Below are 27668 nucleotides of genomic sequence, written 5' to 3' on the forward strand. Positions count from 1 at the left end.
GACCAAGCAGATGGGATCCTAATGAACTGGTAGTGAGTTATTTTATAAATAACTAGAATTGGTCTCAGATGTCCAATATCATTTGTATTTAAATATCTGGGCCATAGACAAAAAGACTTCTATTGCTTTCAGACCTCTGGATCGAACCTTCAAGCTCCATTCTTTTTGCCCTTTCTACAAGTCATTGGAAAATTTATTTCAGGGGAAAAAAAATCAGTGACTGGGATGAAAATGCAACTGACAGCCTCACAATAACCAAGAAAGCAATTCTCTATCTCACAGAAGCAGGCTAAAAAAATGTAAGTGTGAACTAGCTATATATTGGTAAGAAATGCCACTGCATAGTGCTTTTCATAGATTTTATATAAAAGTTATTGAAAGATCGTTTGACTTAGTATGTGTATTCTTTTTATTTTCTTCCCCCCTGCAACTCAATTGCTAATGAAAAGCTTGATCTCTCTGACTGCATTCAACTTCTGTTTAAAAGAGTAAGCCTTGTATTGTCGTGATTACAGTGTGCCCTGAAGTGACCTGCTTGTTGTTGTTGTTTTTGGCGGGGGGGTTGTGTATTGGGGAGGGGGGTATATTCAACAGGCTGATCCCAAGTGTGATGAAAGCCTTGTCAATAGCTGTGAAATGCTGTAAAGTCTCAAGACTTTGAACTCTTCTGTACAACATTGTGAAGTGACACGTTAAAACTAGGGATATTGCATGCGCCTGACCGGGTCCTGGAGTCTGATGAAAATTATGCAAAGGCCCCATTTACACAAGAGTAAAGGTGCAATAGGGGAAATGTGCAATTAATGGAGTCTCTAGAAATTGCACATCTCACCGATTGCATAAATGGCGGCAGTAAAGGCCCCATTTACGCAGCGGGGGAATTACGTAATTTCCAGAGCCTCCATTGTTGGGCACAATGGAGGCTCCAGAATAGGATGGCTGGCTGCTGGGGACTCATTGGATGTTCACTGAGCTGCTGAAGAAGTTTGCCCAGTGTGCAAGGAGGGACTAACTGCAGTGGCAGGGCAAGCGTTCCATGAGTTAGTTCGCCCATCCCTACTTTTGAACATAGTGAAAAGTAAGTTTGACCACACTGGGGAAGTCTGGCACAGAACTCTCTAAAGCAGGGACATCAGACTCTTAGAAATCTCATTCAGAGTGCCAAATTCCCTTATTACTAAATGCCCAGGAGCTGGAATTTAACTGGGAACTCACCAGTTTTCATGAGGAAGAAGCTAACACAGCAATAAGCTACTAGTAGACTTCCACTTGTTTTATACTATAGCTCCCATCAGCTCTAACCAGCATAGCCGATGGTGAAGGATTATGGGAATTGCAGGCCAAAACATCTGGTGGGCCAGAAGATGGATACCCCAATGTCTAAAAATAAATAAATAAATAAATAAATATGCCTTGCAATCTATTCCCAAAGTGCAACTCTTCCATATATTGTCACCTCATATCCTTTTACCACCATCAATTTTCTCCACTCATCCTAGACCTGATTGCCCATTGCAGGTCTGAAATCTCCACTATCTATGCCCTCTTCTCACAGACTATCGCTTACTGCCTTACAGTCCTCCTGCCACATGCCAAATCTACCCTACCACACCACTACTCATTCTACCACATCTCCTTCCCCACCAGCCTTGACTACCACCCATTCCACACCTTTCTGCTTTGCCGCAGACATGGGCGCATTGCGATTTCATGCTCCACTCTACTCTGCTGCAATGAAGTATGCTTTACGACAGTAGCAGCCATTGGTAATTTAGCCCCTTTGCCCAAATAAGCATATCAACATCCTACCTCTGAAAATGGCACTGTCGTTTCTATGGAGTGTGGTTGGAATGCTGCAGATTACGTTGGAAATTCCAAAGCTCTGATAAGGCTGTTTTGTTGCCTATTACAATGGCACTGACATGTTCCATTTTTGAAAATAAACAGACATGGCCCCATACTCAAGAACATCTGGGAGAGTGGGATACAAACATAATGAATGATAAGCAAGTATTGGCAACAAAATAAATCATGGGTAAATTACTTACCAGGAAAAGGCTATATTTTTGCCTAAATGATCCACAAATTTAACATGTAGCTTTTCTATTCTAAGTTCTAGGAAATAAGAAAGGCTACATGAGTGTGCAGTGAAGATCCAGGCTAATTCAGTAAATTGGTGGAATATGAGGAAATTCCATCTGATCTCAGTTAGGATTTCCCAAGGACATAATTGTGGGACTGGTGGAGTTCTCATTCTTCTTCACCAGAAAATGTGTTTCCTTCAGTAAAATTCGAATCATTTTTAATCCTACTTCCGCCTTAGTCATGGTAACTTACTGTGAAGAGCAAAATAAACAACCAGGTCTGAAACACCTGTTTCTGTTGTTGGTCTTCTTTAAATATATTTCTTTTAAAGGCTCAATAATTGTGCTGGTAAACATTCTTTTCTCTTGTACTGTGGTATAATCAGAAAATTATGGAAAATGAATCCTAACAGATTGTTTCTCTTGTTCTAGTTCAGTGAACAATACTAAAATTGCAAAGGATGCCTTGCAATTTGCTACTTACCGAATTGCATTTGGGCACATTAATATTTCTTCAAACAGAGCCAAAAGTTCAATTACCAAAGCACTTATCCACTGGAGTATTGACTGTGATGAGAGATTATTTATGAATGCAGATGATGATGATGATGATGATGATGACGATGATGATGAAGATGAAGATGAAGATGATGATGATGATGGTGATGGTGATGTCCTTGAGGCAACAATAGTAATGGAGTAGAAATAGAAAAAATACTGATGCCCAAACTTGGGTATATTTCCTGCTATTAAAACACAGGTTGAAAAATTGGTTTGTAAGCTTCTTCAAATTTCGCCTGTTAAATGTGTAAGATGTAAGACTTAATTTCAAACCTCAGTTAGAGTCATTCTTCTTTTCATTTGCCTCATTTCCCCCTTGTTCATTTGAAAAGGAAAAGTGTGCATTTTTCAGAAGTACACACTTTCCCTCTCTTACTAAAGTGTGAAAATGTGGTATGTGTTTTTCAAGTGTGCATTTTTTTAAACTGCAAAAATAAAATAAAATCAAGAGTACAATTCCTGAACACCAATAGAATTTTGACAATTTGTAATGATTTTCAGTGAACATGCATTCCTGGGATTGAGGACAGGGCATTTTTGAGTGATTTGTGAACAGAAAATAAATTGTAGTACATCGTTACCCAGTCTCTGTACCCTGTGAAGACTTTAATTTAAAAAGATTGCACTTTTTCTGTGTGATTGATATAAAACTTCTATAAGCTATAGACCAATTCACATGTTGCCACAGCAGTGAAAGTGTGTGTGTTTTCTTCCCACACTGTTCCAGTAACCTTTAGTTGAGGAAATTGTGTGTATGAGGATATTTGTTCCTTCCCACATAAACTGGGATCTCCATTTGGGGCAATGTTGTTTGGGAAGGAATCACACAACTGGACGTACCTATTAAAGATGGGCCCCTATCATATTCAAATAACATAGGAAGAGACACAGAGAGATGGTTCTTACGTAACTGGAATCCATATGAATTGATCTACTTCAGAATATATGTGTGAGGAGCTTAGGGTAAGCACATTAATAAGACTTGTTCTTCGAAAAAAGCCAAAATGTCTCAGAAGACTTTTTTTTTCTGAGAAAAGTACTGAGATTCTTTTTCTTTTTCTCATCCTGTCCCACAGAAAGAAACCCATTTTGCAGTGTGTGTGGAGGCCACCATTTTTACTCTAAATGCCTTGGATTGATGCTAAGCCTGAGGCATTTTGGAGGTTGAACAGGTTGCCATTTTGTGTAAGAATGGCAGCTTGTATCTTTTCTAGAACAGTAATGTTTATTTATTAATTATTACATTTCTTTGTGAACTGCCCAGAGAGCTCCGACTATTGGGCGGTATAGAAATGTAGTAAATAAATAAATAAATAAATAAATAAACAGTAATGTTGCATAGGATGCACCATAAAAGGTGATCTATGAAACATTACAGGTATGAATTGGCCATTATTGTTGTGGGAAAAGGTATGAGCCACACTTCTTATGCAAAATGGCAGCTCAGGGAAGGAGTGGGTAGTGGCCAGACACTCGTGAACCCTGTGGTGCTCATGGTCAGGTCTGGTGAGTGCCACACAGTCCCATATCAGACACCTGTGACATCCCTACCTCTGAGTGCCCACCAAATCCTAATTCACTGCAGTTCCCTAACATCCTTGCCATTTCCTATCAGCATATTTAACCAAGCCCAAAACATTAACACAAAATGAATCAAAGGGCAGAGTAGGTGGAAAAACCCTGTATACAAAGCCAATCTGTGATCAGGTAAAAAATCCCACTTGGCCCGCCCAAATGGAGTGACCAGAAAAACCTGCACAGCTTGGGGAAGGGTGGGCCAGAGCCAAAATTGGAAAGAGGCAGAGTTTAGGGCAGATCCAGTTTTTAAGGACTCAACCTCCAACCCAATGATACTGCACACTCACAGCATGCTGCCTCATCTTCCCTTCCCACCTGCAAATTCTGACCCCACCAAGGCTGACCATATCCCCCAGAAAAGACCGGATTGACCCAGTTCTTGTGATCAAAACCGGGGCTCCAGGTGGAGGTTTACTCACTAGAGTAAATCTCTGGAGAAATGTCATGAACCGGTGTGTCTTCCTTGCGCTGTTTCCTGTGCTATCTCCTCAGCTGGTTCAGGAGACAGCATGGGACACAGTGCAAGGAAGACATTCTGGTCCCAGAAGTCAGCTTCGCTTCTTTTCTCGGAAGTCTCAAGTCTCATGAAGAAGTGAAAGAGAAGAAGTGAAGGTGACTTCCAGGACTTGTGTGTCTTCCCCTCCACTATAATGGCAGTGGGCAGGGAGAGAAATGCAATTTCCCCAGCCTTGGGGAAATCATGTATTTTCTTCCACTCTGGTAATGGTGGCTGCCATTACTGCAGCAGGGGAAAAGATAAAGGGTCTGCGTATGTCAGGATGGAAGTGAGTTCTGCCCAGAACTGTGTCTCATTTGCCCAGTGCTGGGGCAAAAATCCACCTGAAGTGTCCATTGGGGTCCAGGAGAACTGGACGTGGGAGGCAGCCACTGCCCTTGTGGGCCCTGGTGGATTTTGGCCCCATTGTTAGATTATACTGACTATTTCACCATAACATAATGACCATATTGTCATATTGGACTTATCTCCCCATATTTTGATATGATCAGGCATTAGACATACTAGCTAGCATAATGTTTCATGCTGGACACCTTTTTGACAGTTTTCTTATGATAAAGTCAATTTACATTTGAATGCCATTGAAGAATTACATGAAAAACAAAGAGGTCACCATTTTTTTCAGGCCCACTTCATCGGTTCTAGATTTTGGATATATAACATCAAATACCATCTTGAACAAAGTGCAAGTGGAATAATTATGGGTGGAGACTGTATAGAGTTAGGACTTGTCTACTGGAGGATATCTTCAGAAATCTTTCTACAACAGGGCTTCCAACCCCACTTTTGTTCTGGTGACCATGCCTCAGGACTAGCCTGAATGTAAGCTCTCCTCTTAGAATAATCTGCTATTGCATTCCCATCTTCCTCCCTGCTTTCTATGCTTATCCCAAAACTTTCCTTTTCCATCCCAATAGACCCCCCTATTTACTCAATCTGAATCTCCTCAACTTGTCACTCCATCAAATCCTTCCTACTGCAAGCTGTTCAGCAAGTGTGTGCCCACAGCCTAGTTTTCAGCTCTGGAGCTATCCTTTGCAAGGACACAGCTAATTTCCCCACAATTCAAATTCTCGTCACATGCTAATATGATTTATTGATCTCTATAGGTATGTTGAAATTGTTCTAATGTGTTTTCTTCCCACAAAGGAATGTGCACAGTTTAATTTCTTGCATGTTAATAATAAATATTCCCCATTGTTTGAAAAAGCTTGTGTGCTTGTGGATTGTTTTGCCATAGACACATTGTTGTTGTTGTTGCTGTTGTTGTTGTTTAAAAAAGAGAATGTTTGTATCAGCCTTAGAAAAAATGGCAAAAAACCCTTGGGGTAGTTGAGAAAGATGTTGTGCTACTGCCTTTGCTAAGGGTGATCCCTATCCCCAGGATACTCTTGGAGAATACCTGGAGAAATTCAGTGAATTTGTTCCCTCAATTCCTCTGCCCAGAAAGAGAGAGAAAAATATCAAGAAAGCTCTAGTTCTTCCCATTATTAATTTGTATAGTGCTTTAAAATGCTATATAGAGAATTTAAAAATAATCCTTCCAGAAGTCTTATAATTTAGCTATCAACACAAGAGACAGAAGGGTGGGAGGGCCAACAGTGGGATTAATTTTAAACATGCAACTATAACATCCCATTTCTAAAAGGTAGCACCTTCATAAAAGTGGACCACATTTCTTAAAAGTCAATTAAAAATGGGGGTTTTATGGGAAGAGGCTGTGGGGGAATGAGGATTGGTCAAAATAGATCAGAGAACTTATGAACGAAAAGTAAGAGGAAAAGATGGAGGCTTTTAAAGTAACAAAGAGGAGGTGGCTCTACCATCAGGGAAAGTATTCAAAATGTCGCAAGAAGTATAAAGGGTTGGGGGAGTAATTAAGAAAGAAAACAGATGGCAAAAAGGAACAGTAAGCAATAAGAGCAGAAAAACAATAGGAGGCAGTGATCTAGTTATTTATTATATTTATATTGTACTGTTTCCTCCGAAAACTTCAAGGCAGCTTCTGTGATACGTTTGACCATTTAATCCTGTGAAGAAGTCTTTGTGCCTCAGCCCAGCCAATGTCAAACTACACATTACCTTTAATATTTAGCATTCACTTGTGTCTGTTCCTTTTTTCCTACTCAAAAGTAAGCATGGGAGAAGTGATATGGATCAGGACTCGTGTGTGTGTATGTGTGTGTGTGTGTGTGTGTGTGTTGCGGGGAGCTTTAACACTTTGCTCTCATTATTGGCCTGGTTTAATATGATACCATATAAGTGTGCTGATCAGGGACCCACAGATGCAATTTGCATGGAAAAAATGTTTCCACTGAAGTGAATGGGAGTGGGGTTTTTTTCTTATGCAAATTGCAGGTGTGGGTCCCTGATCAGCACACTTTGTTTCTGGGGTGCTCTGGTATAAGGATTTTAATTTTTGTTTGAGGATTGCATTTTAAAAATGTTGTGTAAGCTGCATTTTGAGAGTTTTGCTCCAAAAGATGGCCTAAATATATTTAAATAAATAAATAAAAGATGAACTGACTTGCTGAAGATTATGGCATATTTTCACATGGAAAATTTAGGACTAAAAGTTTAGTTTTCAGAAACCTGAGCATTCAGTTTAAGCCAGAGATGAGTGTTGCCTATGGATTACTATTTGCATTCAGCACAGGCTAAATAAGTATCCCAGAGGTCTTTGACATTGCAAATTCTCTAGCATTAACCTGCTGTATTATCTATGCAGCACCATAATTGAAGGCTTGGTTTTTCCATGGATTACGTCTTGTTATTCATTTTAATCCTTGGATTTAAGATGTCTAAAAAAAGGATTTGTATGTTTGTATGTTTGCATTCGTGTGATATATCTGTATATGTCCCAGAGAAATCTCAATCCATTCCCAGGTGAAGCTACCTGCTTCATACATTTTAAAGTGAGTAGTACTTAAAGAGCTTATAATGAGACTGAAGAAAGTCATGAGTTAAGGTTTTAGATCTCATTGTTAGTCAATGTTAGACAACTTTGCTGGGCTTCTAACACAACTTTGCACATGTTACTGAATGTGCTTCTCTCAGATATGTATACTTGTATACATTCATTAGAAAGAACGTTTTGACATTTTCAATAGACAGTGGAGGCTGGAAGCTCCGATTCTGGTGGGGCTAGAATCCACTCTGGGTTTCAGTCAGAACCAGCTGGAACTCTAAAGGAGCTACCCCAGATGCTGAACCTTATTCCCAAAATAGATTCATCATCTTGGATATTCCCCTTATAGTTTTGGCTGGGTCTAACTAAAACCCAGAATAAAGTGTTCTCTCAGAAGTTGTTTTTCAGAGATTAAACTAGGTTGTAGATATTGACTGGGTTCAGACAACATGATAACCAATGATGGGTTAAATAGTCAATAGTGGGTTAAATAGTCAATGGTGGATTATTCAGATGAAATAATCAATGCAAATAATCAATGCTGTGCAGAGCTGATTATTTGAACAATGTTTGGTTATTGTATTGTCTGTCGGGCAATGTTGACAATTTCATTGCACACAGTAGGTTTTTTTGGGTGACTACAGAGTCCCCTGGCAAGAGTAACCAAAGTGACAGCTGCCACTCTAGTCCAGTTGGGAGAATTCATAATGTCTGATGGGGGGGGGGGGGAGAGGGGGAATGTGTCAATCAAACACAACATTGAGAGTGGCCTTAATCCACACCACAATGCAGAGTACCCCCTCAATAATCAACCATGGAGTTGACTATCAACCCAGCCTTGACTGTTGAGTTGTCTGACTGCAGCCATTGACTGTTCAGCTGCAAGTACGTTGATTTGCCGGAGTGAGAGGGTAGAAGGAGGGAATTAGGTAAACTGGGATCTTGGGAATGGTAAAGAAAATATTGGGGGTGGGCATTGAGAGCATAGAAGAGAAGGGAGTGAGAGGAGGATTCATGCTGCTGTGGAGAGATATGCTTAATCCAGAACCTAATGCACAGTCTCCATGGCAAGGAAGGAGAAAGAGTCTATCTAGAGGGGGTCTATCAAAACAGATACAGGGTTTGGAGGCTATGATTGTAGAAAGACCTCTGAAGGAAAGCAGGGGTTTGACTGGGGGGTTGGACTTGATGGCCTTATAGGCCCCTTCCAACTCTACTATTCTATGATACTATGATTCTATATGTTTCCATGTGCTGAAAGGCCCAGGGCTGGAGAGTGATAGAACTCCTAGATGATGAAAACCATGAGTGAAATGGGTGCTAGGAGGGTAACAGAACCACAGTGTCTCTTTCTCTCAGTTTCTCCAAATGTGATCAGAATGCTGGGTGTTGCCTTGATCCAAGGAGAGATTGTTTGGTATTCTTACAAAGGGACAAATATCCAGTAGTGATAACTTGGTGGCATTAAGCCCATAAAGCCATAGCAGGAAACATTCCCCAAATCAGCACACTTTCTGCTCAAAACTCTGAGACTTAGACCTTTAGACCTTTCAGAAAAAATAATTGATGTCACAGCCAGCATGACTATGGCCATTTCTACACCTGCCTTTTCCCCCAGGATCATCCCAGGATCATACCTGTGCATCCAAATGACCTACAGGGGATCCCAGGAGCAGGCAGGGATGATCCGTCCATTTTCCTGGGATAATCCTTAGGTGTAGAAAGGGCCTATAACTCCATAGTTTCATTCAAACTCTCAAAATGCCCATAGCTGCCAATTCTGGACTTGGTGAGTTGCAGGACCTACATTCTAGTCAACAAGTTTGCCAACACAATTTTTATCTGATCACAAAAATGTAATGGCCAACTTGCAAAAACAGTTTTCCATTGTTTTAGGTAGCTGATGTTACCCTAGGCCTTATCAGGGCACAGAGGAACACTCCAGAAATATAGATACCAGCGGAGGAGAGGGACAAATGTTGTATTATTTTCTCATACTGGTCTACTTTTCCACAGCTTGACTAGGGATGTCATGAGTGGCTGAAATGGGGTGGACCCCCCCAGACGTTGCTTGCTGAGACACGGGGCCCTCGCAGATGTACTTGTCAAGCACCATGTGGTCTTGGACACCCTGCAGCTGCCCACCCTAAAAGGGAGCTGCTATTTTTATGCAAGATGGCAGCTGTATAATTATTGTATTTTTAATATTGTGCAAAATGGTGTCCGTAAAGGGCCATTTCCACAACATTACAGTCATAAAGGGGCATTTTGTGCAACATTAAAAAAAAAACCACCAAAAATTATGGAGCCACCATCATGCATAAAATGGCAGCTCACATCAAGGAGCTGTGAGAGCTTCCAGGCCACTTGCTGAGCATTGTAGGGGCTCATGCAGCCTGGGGGTGCAGGAATGGATGGCAGCGGCAACTCCACAAGCAACTGCCAAGTGCAGTTAAGTCCATCCATCCCTAACTTTGAACACAGCATCATCAGCATAATGGCCTTTTCATGCATCTCTGAATCCAGACTGCATGAACTCTCTACCCTCAAGAAAACACAGGCCTGTTTTTTGAACTAAAGTTTTACCCCATTCCATTCCATTCCATTCCATTCCATGGCTCCCTTATAGATCCTCTGTGCCCAATACACAAATCCCCCTAATATGCACATTTTTGTATCCTGACTTGCCTAATATGCAAACTGCCATCTTGGCCCTGTGGGGAAGAAGAAGGACCGAGGGGACAGGAGCAGGCAGAAGTAACATCGGGGCCTGCTCCTGCTGGACTCTTCCCCCACCAACCACAGGGCAAACTGTCATCTTGGCCCTGTGGGGAAGAAGAAGGACCGAGGGGACAGGAGCAGGCAGAAGTAACATCGGGGCCTGCTCCTGCTGGACTCTTCCCCTCCCCCCACAGGGCAAACTGCCATCTTGGCCCTGTGGGGAAGAAGAAGGACCGAGGGGACAGGAGCAGGCAGAAGTAAGATCGGGGCCTGCTCCTGCTGGACTCTTCCCCCCCCCCACAGGGCAAACTGCCATCTTGGCCCTGTGGGGAAGAAGAAGGACCGAGGGGACAGGAGCAGGCAGAAGTAACATCGGGGCCTGCTCCTGCTGGACTCTCTCTCTCTCTCTCTCTCTCTCTCTCTCTCTCTCTCTCTCTCCTCCCTCCCTCCCTCCTTGACTCCTTTTCCTTGTGTGTCATGTCTTTATTAGATTGTAAGCCTGAGGGCAGGGACTGTCTTTTTTGCTAAGTGTAAGCCGCTCCGAGAGCCTTTTTTGGCTGAGGAGCGGGGTATAAGTATGATAAATAAAATAAATAAAATAAATAATATGCATATTTTTTGCAAGCTGTCTTTTTCTCAGTATAATGCTGTTTTGTGCATCTCTCCCCCCCACACTAATACACTTTTTATGTGTGCGCTGTTTGTGAACATATACAATTTGTGTGCACTTTCCCCAAAAGTATTCATTTTTGTATCCATATCTTCATTTGGAGCAGTGTGAATACCAAAGAAGAACTGCATTCCTGTTCATATATTGATTGAAGAATTTTGAGACAATATTATCAAAATGGGAATGGAACAAAATTCCCACCCATTCCTAGATAGCAAGACTGAGGAAAACACATTTGTGAACATGGGCAGCTGCTGCCAGTCACAATACTGGGATAGAGAACCAAAAAGGTGACTCAGGCCATAGCTAGATGGGGCAATATCCAGGGATGATCTCTGGAATCATCCCTGTGCATTCACATGATGCACAGGGGATCCTGGGAGCAGGGAGGGATGATCCCTCCTTTCCCCCAGAATATCACTCTACCCTTTCAGCCTACTATTTCCGTGGTCTTGGGATGCTTCTGAGACCACAGAACATGTGGGCGGGTGTTGCTATTTGTCCTGGCTCATTGCAGTTACTTGTGAGGAGCCAGGAACCGTGCATGCAGCACAGAGCTCCTTAGGAGCTCTGCGCCCATTGGGGATGGGAGGACCTTTGGCACACGAGCGCTTGTGCATTTGTCTCCTTTAAGAAAAACAAAAAACAAAATGGCGGGCATAACGTCCTCTCCCTCTGAGGTCATCGTGCACCACGTGTAAACAGACAGAGAGGTCTCGCAATAAAAATATCGCAAGATCCTCACCCTCCTTCGCGCTAGACCCGAAGGTCCAGCTGAGGCCTCAGTTTAAGGCAGAGTCATGCATACAACCTGGTTTAAATAATATGCCATGACTGGCTCTCCGATTTGATGTGATTTGATTCCTGCATCCATCAGGAAACAACTAAAATGAGCAAGAAAGGATTAATTACAAATCGTTTGCAGCAATTTAATCCAGTCATTTATTAGAAGATTGCAACTGTCACAGCAGAATAAAGCCCAAGATGTTCAGGTGAAGCATGCCCTATCTAACATCTCCCTTGCTATCATACTACTGCATCCAGAATACTCATTAGTAGAATCGTGCTTTATCTTTTAATCTGCCTGACATTTTATAAACAACAATTAGAAAATAAATGTTTGGTGTCCATTCACATTTATATGAGTTTTCCAGTATACTTGTGGGTTTAGCACTACACCGCTGACTTGCTATTAACTAAATTGTTACTGGAAAAATACTGTGCATATTCACAACAGTTATTCATAGAGTGTTTGTTTATTTGTTGTTTCAACCATCATGGTCATACTAACTCACAAATGCATACACCAAAAACATATGAATACAGATATGAAACACAAACTCTGTAATACAAAGGGTTAAAATAGTAAAAAAGATACTAGCATAACTTTTCATTAGATTGTGCCCATAAATTGATCTAACTGCGGCCTTTGACACGGTTGATCACGATCTTCTCTTAGATTCCCTCCATGACCTTGGACTCTGTGGCTCTGTCTATAACTGGTTCGCCTCCTATCTAGAGGGTCGCTCTTTCAGCGTGTCGGCTAACGGCAGCTCGTCCTCCTCTTTTCCCCTTTCAGTAGGGGTTCCGCAAGGCTCGGTGCTTGGCCCATTGCTGTTTTCTTTATACATGCTGCCCTTGGGTAAGCTTATTCAATCTCATGGCCTCCAATATCACCTATATGCCGATGATACACAATTATATCTCTCATCTCCGGAACTTTCTCCTGATGTCCACGATCGTATCTCGGCATGTCTTTCAGATATCTCAGCCTGGCTGCTTCATCGTCGTTTGAAACTTAATATGGCAAAAACTGAACTGCTTGTTTTTCCTCCTAAACCTTCTCCTCACCTCTCATTCTCTCTTACTGTCAACGATGTCACGCTTACTCCGGTCAAGGAATCTCGTAGTCTTGGCTTTATATTTGATTCCTCGCTCTCCTTTATTCCTCATATCGAGGCAGTAGCTAAATCCTGTCGTTTCTTCCTGTATAATATTGCCAGGATTCGACCATTTTTGTCTGTCTCTTCTGCCAAGACTCTCGTTCACGCACTGGTTATCTCTCGGTTGGACTACTGCAACCTTCTTCTCTCTGGCCTTCCCTCATCTCACATCAGTCCGCTGGTCTCTGTCCACCACTCTGCCGCTAAGATCATCTTCTTGGCCCGCCGCTCTGACCATGTCACTCCACTTCTGAAATCTCTTCATTGGCTTCCAATTCACTCCAGAATCCAATATAAACTTCTCCTGCTGACCTTCAAAGCTTTTCATGGTCTAGCTCCTGTCTATCTCTCCTCTCTCATCTCACACTATTGCCCCGCTCGTGCTCTCCGCTCCTCTGATGCCATGCTTCTCGCCTGCCCAAGGACCTCCACTTCCCTTACTCGGCTTCGTCCTTTTTCTTCTGCTGCCCCTTACGCCTGGAACGCTCTTCCAGAACACTTGAGAACTACCAACTCAATCACAGCTTTTAAAACTCAGCTAAAAACTTTTCTTTTCCCTATAGCTTTTAAATGTTGAGTTTGTTCTGACTCTATACTGTTAGCCTCACCCTACCCGGTGCCTGTTTACACTTCCCTGTGCCTGTTTGCATTCTCTTTCCCTCCTTATTGTTTACTACAACTTTATTAGATTGTAAGCCTATGCGGCAGGGTCTTGCTATTTACTGTGTAATCTGTACAGCACCATGTACATTGATGGTGCTATATAAATAAATAATAATAATAAATAATAATAATAAATATGTAGAAGTTAATTGTAATACAAAGGAGTAAAATAATAAGAGACACTAACAAAACTTTACATTAAAAGATGCCCATAAATATATAAAAGTTAACAGTACTGATACATCAAAACGTTCATGTTAAATTTCATCATTACAGTTCACCATATTGAATTTTGTTCTCAACTTTTGGGCACCTACAACAAACCTTGCAACTTTTAGCTGTCAAAAATTTGTCAGCATCAGAGAGTAAATATATAACTTTAACTTGATCATCACTCTCAGATATACCCCATAACACATTCAAAATAAACTTGGGCCAAGGTTCAGAACATAAAGAACAATTACAATATAATTAATGTTGTTTTTACATATTTTATCGTTGTAAGCCGCCATGTGAGTAGTTCTTCCCTGACAGACGGCCAAGAAATGTTTTAAATAAATAAAATATGGACATCTTCTAATGAACAGTTCTGCTAGTGTGTTTTTATGATTTTAATCCTGTGTATTACAGAGTTTATGCATACAAATCTGTAGTCATGTATTTTTGGTTTATGTATATTTGTAAGTTGATATGACCATGAGGGTTGAAATTGCAAATAAAAATTAGCTGTAGAGATACTGCCAAATTGATTGTCAAGATGAGGATTAGGATTTCCAAATTCAGATTTTAAAAACAAGCTAGAGTGGAATTCCATCCACCCAGCAAGTCAACAAAACTCCCAACTCCCACCCCTTTTCATCCACCAGTACCCCAATCCCCCACCTCCGCCCATCTTTTCCACCCCACTTAAAGGACTGGAATAGTCATTTTCCCATTTCCCCAGAGTGTGGTGCATGACTATGCATTGCAGGCGATGCTGAAGCAACCCCTGCAATATGTACTTTTCCTAAGGTCATTTGGTGTTGTAGTAGTCCTTTGAGGAACTGCATTTCTCCAGGAGATACTTCAGCCTTGTATAGTGTACCTCATGACCACACACCTGGTACTGGGAAGGGGGGGAATGTCCCTCCTTTCCTCCTCTCTTCAATAAATTTGATACCACTGCTAGAGCCAGAGTACTACCACTCCATCCCAGTAAGGCCTTAGCTAGTCCTAAGGTTTATCCTGGTATCGTCCCAGGGTTGTCCCTGCCTGCTCCCGGGATCCCCTGTGTGTCATTTACATGAACAGGGATGGCCCCAGGACGATCCTGGGATAAATCTTACGTCTAGCTAAGGCCTAAGTGGACTAGGCTTGAAAGAGAGGGTTGGGAGATCTGTGGGTAGAAAGGTGGATGTTTGGATGGGAGGTAGAGGCTGTGTGTGTGTGAGTGAATTTGGCTTTTGTTAAGAAATTAGTCAAACTATTTCCCAATTTTAGGGAAGTACTCCACTCATTTCTGAGATACTTTTGTTTGAGCTGTGGGCAGCTCGTGCATCTTTAATTCTCAGTTCACTATCTCTCCTTATGTGTAAGTAGAAGTAGGATCTGATGGATTTGAGTTGAAAGAAGAAACTAGTTTATTCATACCCTCTTTAAAAAGAAAAAAGGAAAGGAGAAGAAAAAAAGAAGCTAGTAAATGTGTTTCTATGCAGAGCTTTCTTTGGGAGTGTGTTAAAATCCAATATGCTGAAATGTAATGATATATTGAAATTGTCTCAATGTTTTCCATTCAAGATGTTCCCACTAAGTATTTCCTGCTGCTTTTATTCTTAGCCCATAATTTTAGCACTTCATTCATATTTACAGTGCGAATGCGAAGGATTTATACCAGAGAAAATCAACAGAATCGTGATATTTCCAGGTGAACTGGGCTGGCTTTTCTTATAGCCTTCTGCTACTTTTCACTTTCTGACTTTTTCCCCTTTAGGAAGCAGCGACAGAAATAATTGGCTGAGCAGTTTGTGGTCTATGAATGTCTTGTGTGTGAGCATGTGTGTGTGTGTGTGTGTGTGTGTGTGTGTGTGTGTGTGTGTGTGTAAAGTACCACACAGCTGTGGTTCATTGTTCCTCCTTCAGACACCAAGACCTCCCATATAAACAAGGATAGCAGGTAAAATAGGAGAGGGAGAAGGAGAGGAACAGAGAGAGAAACTCAGGTGGCATCCGTATTAACTGGAAAGTGATGGAGAAAGCTATGCTCTTCCCACAGAGTGGTATAACATTCCCATTATCTACTACCCTGAGGGCCCTCCTGAGAGTGATGGTCTTCCCATTCTCTTTTTACTAGGCCATTTGTAGGTAAGTCCTCAACCTTACTCTATATCATGGTCGGCAGGAAAGGACTTGAAGCAAAACTGGGGAGGGGGGAATGCTAGGGCCCTGACAGATGTAGAGTGCTTGCTTCCCCAGTGTTCCAAATGCTCTTGGGTGAAACTAGGCCCCTTGTGTCCTCTGAGGGGTAGTCTACTACTCCTCTATGAAGTGTGGACAGGGATAGATGTTCAGTCAGTGTACAGGGATAGATGTTCAGTCAGGAAGAGGCAGACACCACATTTTGGGTTAGCATCAGTTATGGTTTTAAGGCCCTTTTCACCAGCTAATATTTGCCCAAGGAACTTGCCTGGCTGCTCATGTCATATTTGCCCCTCTTGTAGTGACCTCGGGCCTAGTGTTTGAGCATGCAGCTGAGATAAGTGCAGTTCCCATTTCCAGCAATTACCCAAAAACTATGGGATCAGCCCCTGCGCACCCCCATGCGTCCACTTACAAGTTACTCCCCAACCTTGCCTCACAACGCACATTGGGGCAGGCATCTAACTTCAGCCTCTCTGGGCAATTACTCCCCATTTCACTTTTCTGTAGAAGTTGTGACCATTTCGCCAGATAGAATTATCTTAAAACAAGATAGAATGGTGTACATATCGCTAAGGTGATACACCAAGGAAAGCAGAAAATATGTCCATCCATAGCATGAAAAATAATCCTGCCTGCCTGTCAATATGATGACCAGCCTGAGGTAAGTACGGTAGATAGGGCGGGTGAATGGGATACACTGCTTTGTTGACTGAGTAAGATTGAGTGATGAGTGACAAGGCCTTATACAGAACTTGACAAAACCTCCCCCTTCCCAAATCTCATGAGACTTGGGGAGTTTAGTCTGTCAACATTTCTTTTGTGCTTTTTATGGTTTTAAATTTTGTATATTTGTTTTTAATGTTCCATGTTTAAATCTTTGTAAACCACCCAGAGAGCTTTGGCTATAGGGCAGTATATAAATGTGAATCATCATCATCTATCAAATAGATATGATTACTAGGTGCTTCCAGCCATTACCTCTTTCTTAGTGCTGTGGTGTCCCAAGATTTATGTATCAACAGGGAAAGTTTGTACTCCTTTCGGCACCTCCTGAAAATATCATTATTCCAGGAAGCCTTTCCTTAATGTCCTGAAATGAGTCACTGTATTTTAAGTGTTTTATTCTGTTTTTAATTTCATTTTATCTTGTACACCGTTCTGAAATTTTCGTTGGGAAGCAGTATATAAATATTGTAAATAAATAAATAATAAATAAAGTTGACACGGGCTCAAGATCATAGAATATAGTGCTATCTGCTTCTCCTGATCCATAGCCATCCTGGTCTTGCATTTATGGCCACAGTTTTAGGACTTCTGTTCCAATATGTTAAGTTTAAACACACACACATGAACATACACACATGTATGAGTGCTAATCATCATCACAATTTCCTTCAGAAGTGAATCATATACTAAATATTAAATTCAAACCATTATAAGGTATACAGTATCTGTTCAATTTATTTCACTCTATTAGTTTCAGCAAATACTTTTTTCACTGTACCCATTTTGTATCACTTCCTAGGATCAACGAAGGAAGAAACCTTTATTTGAGTGTGTGTGGGGGGGGAACTAAGTCTTTTTTTTTTAAAAAAAAAAAGTTTATTGAAACATTTGTGTATGCAATGCAGAATGAACAAACCTACAGAAGTACCCCTCTATTTTTAGACTACGTGCTTTATTGAATTGAATCAATTTATTGAAGGCAATGTATTGGTTTTAGCCAATACATGCTTTTGTTGGTCCCAACCTAGGGATGGGAGAATGAGCAACATTTGCGCTTACTGAGGTTTTTCGTTTTCCACCTCGATGCTCAGTTTGATTCATTCTCACTCTTGAATGGAATTGTCTTTACTTTTCTGTTTTTTGAACAGGGAATGGGTGTATTTTCAAACATGAAATATGTACACTTTTCCAAGCATGCACCCCAATAGGCAGGAGTGGGGGGAATGAACATTTTTGGAAGTGGGCATTTTTAAACATGAATTCAAGTTGGGTAACGTTCTTGAGAATTACGCTCCTGCTCGTGTTCAGGTTGAGAATGGAATACGTTCACATGATTTGTTAACAGCAACAAAATTCTCTTACATCTCTATTTCCAGCATCTCCAGGTAGGGTGTGGAAAGTTCCTTGCCTGAAATTCTAGAGAGCCAATGCCAATCAGCATAAACAGTGAGATGGACCAATGATTCCTCTTGGTAGAAAGTGGGTTCCTATGATCCTATCCTATGTATCCTGCCCAGGTATCCTGCCCTCATCCTATAAACCAAGGGTGGACAACACATGGCCTCCAGATGTTTTGGCTTACATGTACTATCAGCTCAAGACAGCATAGCCAATGCTGTTGAATCATTGGAGTTGAAGGTTAAACATATGGAGAACCACAAGTTGCCTTGCTATCAACACAGCAAATTTAGCCAGAGAGACAAAATAAAATGAAGTTGAGAGAAACGGGGAGAGAGAGAGAGAGAGAGAGAGAGAGAGAGAGAGACGGGGACAGAGAAGGAGGGAAGAGAGAGGAGGAGAAGGGGTGTAAATAAAGGACTAAGCTTATGAAGAGAAAGAACCCTTTCAGCATTGAGGGCCATTCCTGAAAGCATGAAATACATCTTCTCAAGCTGCAACCTAACTATTCTTGGGCAAAAAAGATCACTGCAGTCTTCAAAGCCTTTGTCTCATCTATTACCCTGGACATCATAATAATTTGATTGTTCAAAGAACAATACTTTCCTGCAGTGTAGACACAGGTTAAGTTGGAGTATTTGAGCCTCTATTACAGTGATTTAGAAAGAAAGAAAGAAAAAGATTACTGGTTAAGTGCACCAGCTTCTGAGGTGAGTGGCTCCTTCATACAAAAGGGCACAAGGAGTTGTTCTTATGCCTATCACTCAAGAGAGATTTCAAAATCTCTCCCATAATACGTTTTCCTTACCTAGAATGACACCAACCACATAGAGGTGTTTCCACCCCCCCTGTCATGAACAATAGTCCACAAATGTGAAAATCTAAGGCTGAGCACTCAACACATTTGGTTAAAAATGTATTAGCTACTAGGGGTGTGGTCTCTGACCCAGAATTATCTGGTAACCATGAACATCTGCAGAGCATTCAATCTTCCAGAGTGGAGAGTGGCCACTTCCAATATTAATGTCTCTCTCTGTGTGTGTGTGTGTGTGTCAGTTGAATAACTCCATATTTGGAAAATGCTGGGAGGGGTAGCTTTGATATTGACATCTGTGGTTAACCAATTAGGAATTGCCACAGCACTGTCGGTGACACTAACTGGCTGCTGGTTCTGGCCGGGGGTGGGGGAGAGGGAGCATATTTCTGACCGGACTCATAGAAGTCAATCATCCACATTTCCATAGGCTCTTATTTCAGTTAAACTATTACTCCTATTGGCTGGCTGGGCTTCCAGTGCAGGGTTTTCCCACCCTCCATCCAATAGAATTGGAGGGCACCGGGTTGGAGAAGGCTAGAGTAGAAATCTCCACCCCCAGCAGTGGAACTCTGCAACAGCAAAGTAAAAGATAAAAACTCCCTCCATAAATGCACAGGGGTGGATTAACATGTGTGTGTGTTTAAGAGGGATAATGGTTTGAAGGGGGGAGGGAAATTTTAAAAAATCCTTAAAAAATGCATCAATGCATCTGCTACAAAGTTGGTGGGGCTAAAGCCCTCCGTAAGAGCTATCACTGTGCCACGTTTCATCTCTTTATCTTTAAAAATGATTAAATTTGATTACATTCCATTGACTAGAGTGGTTATCCGAAAATGGGCATTTCTCCGATGGGTAATCTGACAGGGTGAAGTTAGGGAAGCTGATCCAAAATCAGGGCAGAAAATTGCCTCAGTGGAACTCTGGCTTGAATTTTGAGGCAGAGAAGACCCCACTTTGCACACCCCTATTAGCTACATCTTCTCCCACCATTCCTTTAAAACAGTTGGAGGGTCAAGTTTTTATTGTGAGCCCCACATGCACACAGATATTTAATTTCTTTTATAAAGAATTGCCCCATCATTGTGGCAGGACAAGGGAGGGTATAAATCCAACCTCCCAACTTTAAAAATAAATAAATAAATAAATAAATATGTAGCTTTTATCTTTAGCACAATATGTAGCTGAGCTCTGACAGATTTATTTCTATTCCATGATCAAAGCAAGGGACAAAGTAGATGTGACAATGTATTGGTTTCTTTTACTGCAGATGCAGTGGCAAATTCAGCAGGGGCTGTAGAGGCAGGGCCCCTGCAAAAATAAATAAATAAATAAAAATCCATGGAGGGCTGTGTGTGTGTTGCCCGCCCCCCTGGTTTAACTATAGAACTCCCCAATCATGTAGAAAGAAAAGGAGGGCCAGGGATATTAAAAGCAAAACAGGTGAGGTGATTTGACTGAATTCTCTCATCCTCTGTGATTAACTGTCCAGCAGGCCCTCTGCCCACATTATTTTTTCCCCTCAGCTGGGGGGTTACTGCCACGACACAGACTCTGAACAACAGGCCTGGCCATGGACACTCCCTGAACAAGCTAAGCCCCACCACTTGAGGAGCCTGAGGTGAAGTACAACCACTGCCTTTCTCCAAACTATATGGAGAAAGGGGTTAAATTGGAAGGATTTTGGTATTAAAGCGCTGTGAATTATATGTACTGAGGTGAATTATTGTCAGAGTGGGTGTTAAATGTAAATAACTGCAGGTGATAATTGCCAAACAGACATGTGGGATTTTTGTGGTAGTTAAAACAAACTGATTAAAAATTTATTTTAAAAGTTCACAAGCTTTGTTTCATAATGAAACATTTCAAAAAACCTTTTTAAAACCTCTCATCCAATCCTTCCACTCTTCTCATACACGCTTTCCTTTCTCTCACACCTTCACTCTTGAACTTTCTTCATTATCAGTATTGATTAATACACACCAACTGACTATCAGCACACCACCCTCAAAAGACACCACTCTCTACACTGAACCTCAAATTCTCCAGAACCCAAGTACTCTACACACCAAGAGCTAACATACAGAGCTAACACAGAGAGAGATCACAACCCCCTAATTCATTCCCTAATATATCACTCCTCCCCGTCCCAAGACATTCTAACTCCACCCACTCAGGTCAACATTCTAAACACACCAGACTTACAAATTCTAGACATGCTTTAGGGAACTTGTGGGGTGTAACGCCACAATTACTTCCAGTAAGAAAGTGCTCGATGGGAGAAATGAGAGCTTCTTGAAAGAGAAGCTGTGGGGAGTTAACGTACTGGTTGTGGGGAGATTCTGTACTCCTCACATGTGGACCATCTTTGCTTTGAATATTGGAGCCTCCCCCAGGATCTTTTTATGCATGGCTAGTCCTGCCATGCAACTGGGTGAAGCAACCTGCTTCAGGTGTCACCATGGCGGAGGGATAGACGAAGGTCTTAGCTAGACCTACCTGTTATTGCGTGACGGAGGGGTGAAGATCTCGTGATGTTTTTATCATGAGATCCCCCCTCTATTCACATGTGGTGCATGATGACCTCAGAGGGAGAGGCGTTGCACCCACTATTTTTATTTTTAAAGAGACAGCAGCACACAAACGCTCGTGCGCAAAAGGTAGGTTTTTTAAAAAAATATTATTATTATTTTTCCTGCTCTTTCACCACACACCCAATGGGTGCGGTGCTCCTGAGGAGCTCTGTGCCCCATGCATGGGTCCTGGCTCCTCGTGAGGAACCGGGACAAACTATGGTGCCCGGCTCAGCCCGAGAACTCAGAAAAAACAGGCCTAAAGGGTAGGGCGAGATCCTTCCCTTATCCTGGGATCCCCTGTGTGTCATGTGGACACACAGGGATGAATCTGGGGGATCGCCCCGGGATAAAAGCCCCATCTAGCTATGGGTGAAGATCATGTCTGAACGATGCAACAAGAATTTTGTCTTGAAGTGTTGGCTCTTACAAAGGTTGGGAAATGACATTCAAGCAGCAAGAAGTCATAAACCAATAGTGTTTTTTATCTGAGGAGCATCAGTTTCAAGTTGAAACACACAACTGTTGTTCTCCCATTTACTTTGGCATTAAGTATGGGTATGTTATTAAGAATTCTCATACTACATTCCATTTATAGGAATGAAATACACACACATACATGCCTACCACATATCTTCTGGGATCTGAGAAGAGAGCATTTTTATTGGAAAGGGATATTGCTAATTTTGAACAGCTGATATAACATGAGACATTTTGAAAGACTATTTTTATTACAATCCAATAAACTTCAGTGTGATATTCTCTGCAAGATGGAGGCCAGCTGCATTAGTGTGTTGGTATAATAGAGGGGGGAATGGGTTGGGAAGTAAGCCACTGACAGAGCGGGTGCCTTCCAGATGTTTTGGACTTCAACTCCCATCAGTCCCAGCCAGCATGGCCAATAGGCAAGAATGCTGGTAATTGTAGTCCAAAACAGCTGGAAGGTAACTTGCACTTTGTTGTTGTAGGCTGCAATCTATGCACACTCCCATAGGGATAAGTCCTACTGAACTCAATGGGACTTACTTCTGAGCAGATATGCAGAGCAGTGCACTGCAAATGCAATGTGTTTCCTAAAGCCATAGTTTTCACAGTCAAATCCACTGTGGTTGAGAGCAATCACGGTAAAAATAAACTTACCAATCATGAAAGAACTTGTCAGGAAGTTTTTCATTAAATAAGAAAATGAACCACTGGAACATTATTTCTGCCTTTTTAATTTAGAGCGTTATTAAAACAAACCGTAAAGGTTAATAGCAGTGAACACCAAAACCTCTACTTGAGTAATCCCATATACGCCTGATGGGAAATGAATCTTTTCTGTTATAGAAATGGAAAACGAATCTACCCTGTTAAAAAAACTAAGTGTGTCTCTCTTTCTAACCAAGGCAAAGTTTGATTCTATCCAAAGAAAGTGAACTCAATTGTTGATGGTTCTTGTCTTGTCTTTCTCTCTCTCTAAAGCACATCTCTGCTGCTGTTTAATGTCCCTTTCCAGACACAGGGATGTGAGGTGAATGCTATCACATTCATAGCAGATAGATCTCTTGTGTGTTAAGTAGATTTCATTGTAAATAAGCACATTTATCTTTATTTTGTAACAAGGAAATTAAAGGGTTTAAATGGTTGTATTAGATTTTTACCCTCTGTGATATTGGTTCATGAATAATAATTAATTGATTTTTCTTCCTTCACGCTTATTTCTTCGACTAATGCATTGTTCTCTTCCTCCTTTAATTCATTTAATGGGTTGCATTTTAATTTTCTCTGCTGGCCTAGATGGCCATTGATAGAATTGATGAGGGACATAAGCATAGAAGGGGAATGATGGGGAAATGAAACTGGCCCCTGATCCAAAACTCTTGTCAGTCATTTGCATTATTTTATTTATTTATTTATTTATTACATTTCTATACTGCCCAATAGCCGGAGCTCTCTCGGCAGTTCACAAAAATATTTGGTCACTATTGCAATAATGTTAGAGTGCTTTGGCCTTTGGTTAATGGAAATAATGCATTGCATTAAATCATACAGGCAGTGGTGCTCACAGCTGCTGACATATTTCAGGATGGGAAGAGAACGGGATGAGCTTTTTTGCTGTGATATTCAAACTGAGTCTATTATTATTATTATTAATAATAATAATAATATAGCACCATCAGTGTACATGGTGCTGTACAGAGTAAAACAATAAAATAGCAAAATAGCAAAACCCTGCCGCATAGTCTTACATTCTAATAAAATCATAATAAAACAATAAGAAGGGGAAGAGAATGCACCAAACAGGCACAGGGTAGAGTAAAACCAACAGTATAAAAGTATAAAAGTCAGATCAAAATCAAGTTTTAAAAGCTTTAGAAAAAAGAAAAGTTTTTAGCTGAGCTTTAAAAACTGCGATTGAACTTGTAGTTCGCAAATGTTCTGGAAGAGCATTCCAGGCATAAGGGGCAGCGGAAGAAAATGGACGAAGCCGAGCAAGGGAAGTAGAGACCCTTGGGCAGACGAGAAACATGGCATCAGAGTAGCGAAGAGCACGAGCGGGGCAATAGTGTGAGACGAGAGAGGAAAGATAGGAAGGAGCTAGACTGTGAAAAACTTTGTAGGTCAACAGGAGAAGTTTATATTGGATTCTGAGGTGAATTGGAAGCCAATGAAGAGATTTAAGAAGTGGAGTAACATGGTCAGAGCGGCAAGCCAAGAAGATGATCAATCAGTTTTTGCCAAAAATGACAATAAATGGTTCCAATTTTTTTATATATAATATCAATTAATTTGCTTTTTTAATCTTCTTTCTTTTACTGCTTATACTTATGTTCACCACTCTGGGATGTGTTTTAGATATTGAGCAGTATATAAATATTGTACATAAATAAATAAACCTTCAAAAATATTTTAGCAGTTAGATGTTTCTGAAAAACAACCTAACACTATAGTTTCCCCCCTAAAGGCCAAAAGAATAAACATTATCCGAAAGATGACAGTGATAATTATAAATGTCAATTAGATTTCTGCTATATCTAATTTCACCTGTAAGTAACTATAGTCTTCATAAAAATATATCATTTTTGCAATACTAAAATATGTTGCTAAGTTTATTTTTCAGAGATACTTCCATATGAACTTACATTTTGATTTATTAAAAGCCACGTCTCTGACCAGTAAGGTTTAGGCATATACTTTGCCACGATGCCAACGTGTTTTCCCATTAAGTACTATGGCTGCTGTCTAAACAAGACATATGCAACTGAAGAAAAATGACCGAAAAAAACTATTTGAAGAAAAAAATATGCTTCTGGTGGATTACCTTTTCATCAGCATCCAATAGCCATGCAGAAGTGGAAATCTGGATTGTAATGGCTGAATGTCTTTTATTTACATTTTTGACTGCAGATAATAATGTTTCAGTTAAAATACGGAGTGATGACCAAACTAATAGTGTCTCCACATTAGGGAAAATTGCATTGTTTACCCGGGGCTGTTGTGCTTCCTGGTTTTTTGGGCTCAATTGATATGGGCTGCATTACATGGGAGGAGAGGGGCATCAAGGCAGAAGATCCTACTGTTTCCTGAGCATCTCCCTTCCTCCCTCCCTGGCATGTGTGCAAAGGAATGGCAGGGGGCGGGGAGTCTTGTTTTCGTCTGCTGTAAGTCTGCAACGTTCGGCACATTTACTTGGTAGACACAAGGGGAACTACTAGCACAGCTATAATCTTGCATAATGAAGGGTGTTGTTCTTGTGGTCTTATAGATCCCTCTACGTCCCTGTGGCACACTTACTTAGGAGTAAGCCCCATTGAACTTAAAGGGATGCTCTTGGTGGGGTGAGGGATCCATTTTGTCTCATTTTGATGCAGGGAGGCATTTTACAATCTTTCTTCCTCCAGTAGCAGGGAAAGTCCTTTCTCAGCAAGTTGATAGCACCATGCCATCTTTACATACTGCCAATTTCATGCCATTAAGGGTTTATATTGCAGCTTATCTCTGATCTTTTTAAAAACGGAATAAGAGGGGAAATCATGTTTGTTGACAATATCATGAAATTGACCCACAAACTTCCGTGAGTGGCCAGTCACTTGTGTGCTATAAATTAGGGGTGTGCACGGACCCCCCACTCCGCCCCGCGGGCTGATCCGAAAATTTCGGATTGGCCCGCTCCGCTCCATGCCGCTCCGCCTATACTCCGCTCCTCTTCGCCGTGGAGCTCCGGCTGCGAATCGGAGCTCCGCAGTGGAGGGGAGTGGTGCCAGGTAAGGCCGGGAGAGGAGGGCAGGAGGTTTACCGGGCCCTGCCGCCTTCGCCGCCTTTGCGGCGATGGCGGCAGAGCCCGGTAAGGGACCAAGGGGGAGGGGGGCCTTACCTGCCTCCGCCCGCGGTTCATCGGCATCTTCAATTGAGCCCGCGGTTCAACCAGGAAGTCTGGGCCGCTTGCAGGTAAGGGAGAGGCAGGTAAGGGAGAGGAGGGCGGGGGTGGGTGGGTTACCAGACCCTGCTGCTGTCGGGCGACAGCGGCAGCGGCAGGGCCCGGTAAACCCCACTTACCTTTCCGGCGGAGCTCCGGATCGAGGCGAAGGATCCGCCTTCACCTCAATCCTCTTCGCCACGCTCTGCCGGCCCCCCAATCTTCTTCGCCTCCGCCTTAAGGGCAGGCGAAGCCCCCCGCTCTGCTTCTAATTCGCCGGTCCGATTAGAAGCGGAGCACATCCCTACTATAAATCACTTGTTTAGAGAAGCCCTAAATGTTCTGATAATCATGTGTGATAGGGTCCCCCCCCCCATTTTTTTAACCATCTTTGCCTAAGCACGTATGGCCTGGATTTAAATCAGGATGGTGTTTCCTGCCCTCCCCCCCCCATGGGTGGTATAAAAGGAGAAAAAACTCAATTGACTCCAATGGGAGTATTTCTTATTCTTTTAACCTCCCCATGGGGGAGCAGGAAAAATGGGTGAGAGGGAGGTTTTAGCACTCCCTCGAGCACCATGGTCCCAATCAAAATCATGGTTCTGCATGCTTACAAAAACTATTATGCATAACTTCACTATGAGTGTCCATTTTGTGATTGAAAAAAAGGCAAGAAGGAGTGGGAGTCATGTGGTAGGTGAACGTTGTCACCTAAAGGACGCACAAAAACCCATGAGTGGGCAGTAGTGAGTGTGCAATAAAATGCTCATCTGATGAACCCCTATGCATGATTGCATTATTGCATTGCATTGCATTTATATCCCACCTTTTTCTCCTCCAAGGAACCCAAGGCGGCATACATAACCTTCCTCCTCTCCAGTTTTATTTTCACAACAACGACCCTATGAGGTGGGTCGGGCTGAGAGCCTGTGACTGGCCCAAAGCCACCCAGTGGGTTTCCATGGCCAAGTGAGGACTAGAACTGGGATCTCCTGACTCCCAGCCTGACACTTTAGCCACCACACCACATTTAGTTTGACCCTAAGTAGCACAAGACAGAATGTGGGATTTTATATGCAGCTCTCACCGAAGCACACCTGAGCTGTGGTTAAGCCTTGTTTACTTCACTGATATAAGTAATAGAGGCTGGAATCATATATGCTTTTCTGGGAGCAAGACCCATTAAATGCAACAGGACCTCCATCTGAGTTCACATGTATGGGATTGCACTGCCAAGAAAGCATTGTGTGTTGGAATGTTACAGACCATTAGCCATAAATGGCCATTGCCAGGTCTGCTGCAAAGAACTGCACAGCACACTGGATGGCTTACACAGTGTCTCTTACAGGGGCAAAGTGTCTTAGTGGCAGCAAGATGCGGAACACTTGTTCATCTCATGTTGGTCTTGATAATATGGATGTGATGGCTATTGGTTTAGATGTCTCTGCACATCAGCATATGTCTGAAATCCTCTCTGCACTCACAGGCTTCTGCTTCACAACTGTCAAAACCAATCTTGCCCTGCAGATGCATTTTCCCGTGCAACCAGGTTTGGGATATTGAGAGGAGCCCCTAAAATAGTCTCATTGCATCGGTGTTACATGGTGCATTGGCTGAATTCTGAAAGTCACTATATGCAATTTTCCCCTTTGCTTAGTATCATGCATTTAATGATTCTCCTCTCTGGCTTCCAATGTCAGTTTATTTGCTCATATG

The sequence above is a fragment of the Elgaria multicarinata genome, chromosome 6 (genome assembly GCF_023053635.1).
Source record: "Elgaria multicarinata webbii isolate HBS135686 ecotype San Diego chromosome 6, rElgMul1.1.pri, whole genome shotgun sequence".
Classification (NCBI taxonomy): domain Eukaryota; kingdom Metazoa; phylum Chordata; class Lepidosauria; order Squamata; family Anguidae; genus Elgaria; species Elgaria multicarinata.